At 41.2% G+C, this 8,981-nt stretch overlaps 1 protein-coding gene across 2 annotated transcripts in view; it reads right to left on the reverse strand.

The window, feature by feature from the left end:
• Nucleotides 1-8,130, reverse strand: part of SPATS2 (spermatogenesis associated serine rich 2) — a 106,149-nt gene extending 98,019 nt beyond the window's left edge. Inside the window, exon 1 of one of the 2 annotated variants that reach the window (XM_054591148.1) lies at nt 7,896-8,130. The gene's annotated coding sequence lies outside the window, so the exon portion shown is untranslated. Of the gene's footprint in view, nt 1-7,867 lie in introns of both variants that reach the window. The other variant, XM_054591149.1, reaches the window with a different exon arrangement.
• Between the last annotated feature and the right edge of the window lie 851 nt (nt 8,131-8,981).

Below are 8,981 nucleotides of genomic sequence, written 5' to 3' on the forward strand. Positions count from 1 at the left end.
AGGACTTAGACATCTCTCCAAAGAAGATACACAAACAACAAGTGCATGAAAAGATGTTCAATATCACTAGTTACTAAGAAAATGCAAATCAAATTCATAATAAGATACCACTTCACACCTACTGAGATGGTTACAATAAATAAAAGAAAAATTACAGGTGTTGGCAAAGATGTGGAGAAACTGGAACCCTTGAACATTGTTTGTAGGAATGTAAAATGGTGCAGCCTCTGTGGAAAACAGTATGACAGTCTCTCAAAAAGTTAAATATAGAAACATTATATGGCCCAGCAATTCCATTCTCAGGTATAGACACAAAAGAACTGAAAACAGCTATTCAGACAAATACTGGTACGTTATTCACAATAGGCAAAGGTGGAAATGACACAACTGTCCATCAACAGATAAATGGATAAACAATACGTGATATATAGCCATACAGTGGAATAGTATTCAGCTATAAAGAGATGAAGTACTGATACATGCTACAAGGATGAACCTCAAAAACATTACACTGAGTGAAATGACACAAAAGGTCACTTACTATATGATTCCATGTATTTGAAATATACAAAATAGATAAATTTGTAGAGACAGAAAGCAGACTGGTAGTTACCTAGGGAGAGAGGTAGGGGGAAATGAAGACTGTTTAATGAGAACTGTGTCTCCCTTGGGGGTGATACAAAAGTTCTGGAACTAGATGGAGTGATGGTTGCACAACATTGTTAATGTAATAAATACCACTGTGCTGAATACTTTAAAAGAGTTTTTATGTTATGTGAATTTTACCTCAAAAAAAAAAATTCAACAGTTAAGATAACTCTGTGGTAGGAATTACTACTACACCAATTTTGCAGATTCAGAAACACAGGCTCTGAGAAATTAAATGACTTGACCAAATCACCAGAGGGAGGAGGTAGAAGAGCAGAAGTTCAAAGCCTGATCTGTGCACCAGATTTATACTTTTTTTAGTTGTTGTTGTTGTTGATACAATGTAGGAGCTTCATAGCCTCTCTCCCCTAAAATTAATTTTATGCCCAGCTATCTATAATCCTACTTATTAGCAACTTCTATGTGATACAGCAGGTCTGTGCTCTTAATGTGTAATACAGCTTCCCTATTTTAATAAGCAATTAGAAGAAAAATATTACAATATGGAAATATTATAAATATACTCTGAGTATTAGCTGACCATAACTAACACCATTCAGTAAGTCCACATTTTAGGCCTTAAAAAGTTCATCTGCCAAGAAGTTTAATAATATACTTGGGATTATTTCACAATGGAAATGCTTAGTAAGTAGAGTGTGAAAGGATGGTGTGTTCTCAGCTTTACTGCCCAATCAAAAATGTAATCATGTCAAAATTGAATATAATTTTATTTAATCTTACTTAAATGTTAAGATTTCAAGTAACAAGTAATCAGGATGAAGGTATCAAATATCCCTCCTTTTTCAGGAGCTTTTCCTATGTCATCAAATTAGATGCCCAAACACAAATTTAGTCATCACTGTTGTTGCATTGTTTCCTTTGCTCTCAAATTACGTGGCATCACATTAATAACTTGTAGTCTAACTTACAAGATCATCGTAACATCACAGGCAGGCAAACTAATGACAAATGTCAATTATCAACCTGTAAAAGATTGACGTAAAATATGTACAACCTGAGTAGTGACAAAGGTAAAAAGGAATACCCAACTAAACCTTGTGTAAAGTACTTGCCACTTAACAAGGAATTAGATAAACCATCTCAAGAACCTACTGGGTACTGACTAGTAAGACATAATAAAACACTGAGTTTGTATCTAAACTAAATGGCTGATTTAGTCTGGGGTGGTTCTGTACCACCTACCATTCAGGTACAATACTTTAGCTTCCTGTTGTTCCATCTTTTAGACAAGTTTCATTGTTTTCATCAAATGTAAGGAAGCTTCTTATGATGAGATCCTTGTATTGAGAGTTTGTGCAGGATATGCAGGTAAGCTATGAAGGCAATTTATTATAAAGATGTAAGAGGATAACCAAACAAAGTAGGCTAAAAAGTCACTTCCGTCACACACTAAGGCATATTTTGAGTCAATGTAATAGCAGAAGATAACCAGGAAGAGCCAGCAGTGAGCTGACCACACTGGCATGCTATAATCAGAGACCAAGTGGCTAATTTAAAGAAAAGTATTGCTCTACCAGCTTTAACCTTAATACAGCAGCAAGTAATTTACCACTGGACAGATCATATGTACTCAAAAAAGGGAGGACTGCAGGTTTTTCAAAATGATCTTTTCAGTCCTAAACAGGTCAATAGAACTAACATCATTGGCAGCATCTTCAAATCCAAAAGACATCATCACGAATCTATAATGATTCATCCATAATCATATAACTGCCTCATCAAACACCTCCTTCTTCTCCTCAGTCCCAACACTCTTTAGCCAATTCTAAAGAACACACATAAATACCCTCCACAACTAACAATCATGTCATTTTGTTAATTAAGTAATCTAAAAATCCTCCTTACCAGCAATCCAAGGTTATTATTTAGGGTTTAAATTAGTAAGAATTCCTTGCTAACCCCTAACCACAAATTAGTCACAGAACAATGACTGCAGAAGTTACCTTTAACTAATGACTACATCCTCAGACCCTGTAGAATGTTTTAAGGGCCGGGGGCTGCTGCAGAATCTGTGTAGAAGATAATGTATATATTTCAGGAACCCACCCTTAAAGGCTGCCATGGTAGATGTGAACATGGATACTAAGCACTGGCCTCTGATCAACTCTTAATATACAGTAACCTAAAGAAAAGGCATTTACAAAATTTAAACCTTTAGAAATATTTCAGAATCGACATACTACCTCCAAGGTTAGTATGGGCTTACTAAATCTCCTATGAGGTTCCCAGAAAATGGCACATGAGCCTGAAGTCCCTTTGAAACCCAATCATCTCAAGAAGCAAGATGCAGGTATAATTAACCTCTTGGTGGCATTTAGAAAAAATGACATGGGAGGTTAGACTCATCCTAAGACAGAGTTCACCGTCAGTCTACAGCTACTTCAACCTATTGTATTGGTATCGTGTGTCAACTTTCTTTCACATATGAAGGGAGGGGGGAAAATGGAATCAAACAAATGACTTCAGCCAATTTTACTTCCTGTATTACAGCTACCTTCCTGAAATATTTAAAGCACATAGCAGACACTAAAACCTTATTCAATGAATGAGGAAGGGATACCAAAGATAAGCAGTAATCAGTAGCCCACACATGTAAAACATTTTAAAATGAAAAAAGTACCTTAAATTTCAATTAAAGGCAGCGAAGTAAACTGAATGCTACACTATTGACACATTTTTCAAATACACATACAGATAATGTTCTTGAGATGATCACCCAGGTATGATTGAAAAGATCATAAATGATTCCTCCCACATTGGATACATTTCACACTATAGAAGAGAAATTCCATTTTACTCATCAGCTGAAGTGTCTAAAAGATTTTCAAAAGTATTTTTATTGCTAAGCTGAAATGTATTTTAATGTGCCTCCCAGATGTCATGATAAATATAAGTAGGCAGAAGCTAAGAGAAAGCCATGAAAACTGGGTAAATCATTTCCTTTTGAATCATTTCCAGTACAAGTGTCTTATGAACAGTACAGAAAGCATCAGTAGAGGAAACATCATTCCTCAAACACAAGGCCAAGCACTACCTTCGGGTGAACACATAATAAAACCACATTTACGAGTAACTAAGCTTCCTCAAAAAATTAAACACAGAATTACCATATGACCCAGAAATCCCACTTCTAGGTACATACCCAAAAGAGTTGAAAGCAGGGACTCAATCAGATATTTGTATACCAATGCTCACTGCAGAATTATTTGCAATAGTTAAAAGGTAGAAACAATCCAAGTATCTATATTGATGAATGGATCAGCAAAGTGTGGTATACACATACAGTGGAATATAATGCAGTCCTAAAAGGGAACAAAATTCTGACACAGGCTAAAACAATGATGAACCTTGAGGACACTGTGTTAAATAAGCCAAGCCAGACACACATGGACAAATACTATGATTCCATTTATATGAGGTATCCAGAGTAGTTATGGTCACAGAGACAGAAAGTAAAATGACAGCTGCCAGGGTCTGGGAAAAGAAAAGAATAGGAAGTTATTGTTTAGTAGATACAGAGTTTCTGTATGGGAAGATAAAAAGTGTTCTGGAGATAGACAGTAGTGATGGTTGCATAGGAATGTGATTATACTTAATTTCACTGAACTGTACACTTAAAAATGGTTTAAATGGTATATTTTGTTATGTATATTTTACGACAATTTTTTCAAAGTAACCAAGAATGATCATCTAACTTTTGTGGCAAATATATATCAAGAGAAGTGGTCAAAGTCTGTAACAGGTATGCTTCACTGTCATCCTCCAGAGCCTAGATGACTTACCTGAAAGTCAAGATCTCAGAATAGCCCTGGCCTAGTGGCTTAGCTGGTTGAAGCATCATCCCATCCCTTACATCAAAAAGCTGCGGGTTTGATCCCCAGTGAGGATGTGCACAGGAGGCGATCAATGTTTCTCTCTCACATTGATGTGCCCCCTCCCTTCCTCACTCTTAAATCAATAAACATATCCTTGAGTGAGGGTAATTTTTTAAAAAGTATCCCCCATTTGCCAAGAATAATAAAAGATTAGATGTTAAAGTTTTTTTCTTTTTTTCAAATCTCAGAATACAGGAGGGATAGACATGCCATTTCCATGTTGCTATAGATGTATACCAAGTAACCAAAGAAGCTGAGAAGTTGAATTATATTCTATAAGAGGTTATTTTTGTTAAATAAATCAATGGAAGCCCCTTCCCATTAAAAAAAAGAAAAGAAAGCTTTTTCTTCCAGTCTCCAATGGAAACAGCAATATTGAAATAACCAGTTTTACTTCTAACAAAGAAGCACAATGGATCCTAAAATGTGACTTTTAAGTTCCCGATTTTAATATCAGTTTTATTATAATATGTGTTTCTACAGTGGAACACTGCAAGCAGCAATTTAAAATAACAACAATAATAATAATATACAAACTTCCTTCACTCCTATTAACTGACTTTGTACGAATTATTTAACCTTTCTGGGCTTCATCTGAAAGATGGGAATTAATGCCTACCTTTAAGGACTGTTTGAAGATCTGACAATACACACACACTGAGTTTGATGCCTAGAATACATAAATGCTCAACATGTAACGCCCTCCCCTCCTGCCATTTACTAGTATCTGCCCTTTGCTACTCCTGAATCAGCCTCCAGGGGCTATGCTGATGTTTTGGCCAGCAACCTATGGCTCCTTCCTCAGGTCCCAGCTGTTTCTCTCAGTTCTAGTTGTTTCACTTGGGGTTTCTAAGAGGATCCTATATATATTTAGAGATAATGCCAGTACCAACTGTGGACTCAACAGGTCCTTGGAGGGTACTTGAGCACTCAGCAGTTTTGATGGTTTTCCAGCATGAACTGGTTTTGGTTCCACAACTGGCTGTCTTGACTTCTACAAGGAAGAGTGCCACATATGCACAGTACTTAAGCAGTACACTAAGCAGAAAATTAACTGTGCTCACAGGACAAACCCTTAGCAAGATATTTTAGCCCTATTATCAGGACCCCAAATTTGTTAAATCACAGGAGCAAGCATTCAATTAACTCTACAGGTATAACCCACTAACCCAATCTTCATCTAAATCACTAATATCACATCAGACCCAAGTTGCAACCAATTCATGCTGCTTGTACCACAACCAAGACTGAAGGAGGGAGAAAGCTGGAAGACCCACCAGGCAGTGAAGATTTAAAGGCATCCAACAGAGCTGGGTCTGAATTCAGCTTTACTTACTAGCTCTGTGACCTCAGTAAGTTATTTCACCTCTTAATTTATAAAATGGGAAATAATTGTGAGGATTAAATTAAATGAGATAGCCCCGACTGGTATGGCTCAGTTGGTTGGGCATTGTCCCGCAAAGCCAAAGGTCGCTGGTTCGATTCCTGGTCAGGGCACATGCCTGGGTTGCAGGTTCAGTCCCGCTCAGGACACACAGGAGAGGCAACTGATTGATGTCTCTCTCCCTCTCTTCCCCCGCCTCAAAAAAAAATAAAACAAAATAAAATAAAGTGTTTTTTTAAATATTAAATGAGATAATGCATTTAAAACAATCTTAGCACCTTGCCTAGCCCACTGAAAGTGGTCAATAAGGAGCCACATTATCACTAATGAGGACAGTGTACTCACTCCTTGCTTTGGTCAGTTTTTATAACATATAAGAAAAGTGACGATATAGATCACTATTTATGGACCTTTATAAAGTGCTCTAATGCTACTATCCAAAACCTAGTGTGAAAAACATAAACTGATGAATTCCCAGAAATCTTAGATGAGTCAGCAAAACTTAATGCCCGACAAATACAAAGCTTAACATGGACTATTTATGAGCACATAAAGGTAACTACAATTTCAAAATCAGCAATCTTGTTATCTAATACGATTCAAAATTTAGTTTGGAAATCCAAGTATCAAGGAAATGCAAAGATCGTAACTCCAGAAATACTTTCCCACAATATTTTCAAATAAGGTGATTTTCAAATCACCTTCATTTAAACTGGAAGGTATAAAGCAGCCTGATAATTTGAAATCAACATCAAGAATTTTCTGAGACAGCACACAAACTCTCTCCCACGAACTTAAAACTAGCAGCACATGATATGTGAAATTTTCTCAGTGAGAAACTGCAGTTCTAACAAGTACAGCTAACTTAGATTTTATCAAGGCTACTCGTCACCTTTTGGTCTTGGTTCTCCCCCAAATACCCTGAACTCTGCATTATCACTGACTTGAGTCAAAAGCAAGATGCCTGTTTCTAGTTATGTGTCCTCTCCTGCTTCATTAACCACAGGTAAATTATGTACATAACCTGATGAACAGAGGAAAAATAACTATTACAGGCATGCTTTATCATCAAACGGACTACAAATGAAAACCAAATTATTTAAAGAACAGCTTGTACTCCTTAGCAGAGGGACAAGCCTGAGAAAGATCCACCTTCCAAAAGAACCCAATCAACCTGGATGAACAAGAAGAAAAGAAGTCACTCTAGTCCACCTACCCATACTCTCTAATTGGCTGTACCCTTCTGCTTTAATTCAAGCCCAAACCACGTCTGTTTTATTTCTCTGTCCCACTTCGCATTATTTTTTGTTCCTGTCCTCCTCTCAATTCCAAAAATGCTCTTCTATCTCTTATTTTCAAATCCCACTTTGTTCCAAATCTTTTTTGTTTTTTAAATTGATTTAGAGCGAGGAAGGGAGAGAGAGAAACATTGATTTCACTGGCTGATTGTTTTATGTGCCCTGACCGGGAATCGAACCGGCAACCTGAGCGTATCTGGAGGACGCCCTAACCAACTGAGCTACGTGGCCAGGGCCTCCACTTTGGCCCCAAATCTGAAGGGCCTCCAGCATCCACTCAGATGACCTTACGCATCCCGACTGCATTCCCAATTCATTGTACTTCTCCTAAATTAACCCATTCTTTCATTATTTTCCATCTCTTGTTGTTTCTTAAAATCCAATACCCCCCACACGGTCACACCAAAGAACCCCTCGCTCCATTGTTTCCCCGGCCTATGCCTCTGGAAACACCCCAACTCGGACCAGTGTGCTTCGGCCCGCCACAGACCCCAAAAACCTTCCACCATCTGGCCACTCCAAGTCCCAAGGGCTCACATCCCCACCTCTCCGTACCCAACCCCCAACAACTACCCCTTCCCCAGTACCCTCCCTCAAGCCCGCTCTCTGCACCCTCTGTGCCTCCTTTATCCCCCACCAACCTCCTCCACCCAGCACGCTCAGCTTCACCTACGGCGGGCCCCCGCAGTCGTCGCGTCCCCCCAGTTCCGGGCTCTACGTCCTGGACGCTCCGGGGTCTGAGAAGGGGAAAGGAGCTCCGCCGCCTGCTTCGCCTCTTCCAGAGCCGGCGACGTCGCCTCCGCGATACTCCCTCGGCTCTCCCAGAGTCGGATGCCGCCCCGCCTCCGCCCGCCCCTTTCCCCGCTTCCCTTCTCTGCCGGCGGGCAGACTGGGAATCGCAGCCGCGACTACGGGCCGGAGCGCCAGCGGATCCACACCGGCCTCGCCAGGGCTCTAGCTGTTCGCCCCGCCCCGGAGCGCGCTCGGGCGCGTGCGCGCCAGCCAGCCAGCGCACAGGGCGCGTGCTCGCGCCGGCGCGAACCTGGCGTGCTAGTGGAAAGGCTCCGGGAGGGAGGCGGTCTGGAGTCAGTCGGGTTACCGTTCCTCTCGCGACCAAGTCCCTCGCGCCTGAGTTGAGGGAGCTTGGGTGTCGCCGGGAATTGCAATAACAATGAAAGGGAAGGATTGGAGGAGTGGGTCCAAAACAAACTCATAGAAGGAGGCGGGGGTGAGTGGGACGCGAACTCGTAACAACGTGCAGAACTGCAATTGCCCAGAAAAAGCGGGCGGCGTGTGGGTGGGGGATAGTGCGCTGGGAGTGCTGCACCCCAGCTAGAACTGCCGGAAAGAGCCGAAACTCTCGAAGGTGGCCGAAGGCGGGCGCCTCTGGGGGAACCGCGCGAGGGGCTTTTCTCCCTTGGTTCTGGTTGGGAGCTGGTCTCTCAGGTGCCCTCTTTTTCGCTGCTCACGTCTCCGCCCCGTGAATTTTTCCACTATTTTCCCCTCTGCCTCCTTCCAAACCCAAGTTTTACAACAAAAGGCCATTTCAGAGCCACCGGCTGCGGGGAAACTCTGGGACGTCCGGATTTGGCGGCCGCTCAGCCTCCTGGGAGGCTTGGAGGCCGGTGGGGGGTGGGGCAAGGAGGACGCGTCGTCCAGGCCTGGGGCACGTCAACCTCAGAAGCGAGTCGGGTGTTTACTCCGGCTACATACCCCCGGCACACTGCCGAAGTCCACTGCTGAGTCGGTTTTCCG

The sequence above is a fragment of the Pteronotus mesoamericanus genome, unplaced genomic scaffold (assembly GCF_021234165.1).
Source record: "Pteronotus mesoamericanus isolate MK-2021 breed Mesoamerican mustached bat unplaced genomic scaffold, CSHL_Meso_final scaffold_21, whole genome shotgun sequence".
Lineage (NCBI taxonomy): Eukaryota > Metazoa > Chordata > Mammalia > Chiroptera > Mormoopidae > Pteronotus > Pteronotus mesoamericanus.